A 1,699-nucleotide genomic window follows, 5' to 3' on the forward strand; every position below is an offset into this window, starting at 1 on the left:
TTGCTAGCACTGCTGTTCGTGCAGCTATTGTTCACGCCGCCGACGCCGACGACGCCGCCGCCGCCGCCACCGCCACCCGTTGCAGAGGATAAAACATTCGAAACGCCAACCAGACCGCTGCTACTCGTCGCGGTAACTCCACCGGCAGCGACGACAGGACCACCCGCGGTCGCAGCGGCCGCTGCGGCCGCCGCCGCCGCGGACGATGCGGCCGCACCACCCTGCACGTACGTTGCTCCCGTTCCTATCGTCCTCGGAGATACCGGGCTACTGCTCTTGATGTTGACATAATTTTGCGTCGGTCTGCAATGATTATAAAATTTCATTAGATTTTCAGCAGAGAAAAAGAAATTTGTGAAACTGAAATTACATAATTGAGATGCAATATTAAGAGCAACAAAACTATTTTTTAATCAAAAAATAAATATTTAAATTGTCAGATACAATTAAATGCTCTATTAAATTTATAAGTGCACTGACAATCATAAATTCGACCATCAATTATTTATTTGTTAACTATTATATTATATCACTACACGGAGAGAATTTGTTTTTATCCTGAAAATAGGTAGTTGTGGTACAATGTAAAGATTTTCATCGTGCAGTTCAGTAAAATTAATCAAACCTATTTTATGTTTTATTATACAATAGTTTTATTAATGAATAACAGAAATTTTCATAAAATTCTTCAAAATACAATATTGTCCCAGGACTACCATATTTTCAGAGTAAATTCTATAAAAAAAATTCTCTCCGTGTACAATTTGATTTTCTATTGTATTATTTAATTATTATCATTAATAATAAAAAATGAAAAGTACAAGAATAAACAAAAACACACATAAGTTTATACTGCGATAGTGAACACAGTTTATGAATTCAAGTCTTCTGATGTAATAGATGAGGTGATATGAGCATATATTTTATAATTGATAACCAAAGATAGTTAAGCATCGATAATATCATATTGCAACTTCTTTTACATTAAAAACGTTATCGTGTTGTTATCGTGATCTTTAATATACAAGTTGCGGCAGCAAAAGAAAATCTAGTCGTATGGCGATAGAACACTTTATCGATATTATTAATCATTTGGCAATCTGATTTAAATATAACTTATATCACATATATTTATATATGTATATACTGTTACAATAACAAATTCTGCATGTTACATTTGGCGAAAGCATTTCTCGATAATTTTCAATATTATTAAATGTAATATTTGCAGAAAATGGAAATAATATATAAATATGAAATGATTGAAACTACATATCAATAAATAGTGTATCAATCATGTATTAGTCATTCGGTGAGCTTGTTGCAGCAGAAGCGTCGTAGCGATTTGTTTGTCGGCTCGTGTGTCAGTGGCACACGTCATACACACAGCTGATCCAATTTGAACGGCTTAGAAGAAAAAGAAAACTGTCAAGCAACGGCGATTGACAATGGCCTAAACAACTTTATACCGATCGATGTCCATCGGTCTTTTTTTCCTCTATCCAATCACGATTCCATCAAAGTTTCTAATTCTCTTTCCGAAGGCCACCATTCTGTAATCCGGAACGTTAAAACAAAGACTTTTTCTCGAATCCGACCGAACATTTCACTGATTAATTTTTAAAAGGCAGCGTTTTCTGCTCGTTCTCTCTCTCTCTCTCTCTCTCTCTCTCTCTCTCTCTCTTCAATAAATTTAACG

This window comes from Trachymyrmex septentrionalis, unplaced genomic scaffold (assembly GCF_001594115.1).
Source record: "Trachymyrmex septentrionalis isolate Tsep2-gDNA-1 unplaced genomic scaffold, Tsep1.0 scaffold37, whole genome shotgun sequence".
In the NCBI taxonomy this organism is placed as follows: Eukaryota; Metazoa; Arthropoda; class Insecta; order Hymenoptera; family Formicidae; genus Trachymyrmex; species Trachymyrmex septentrionalis.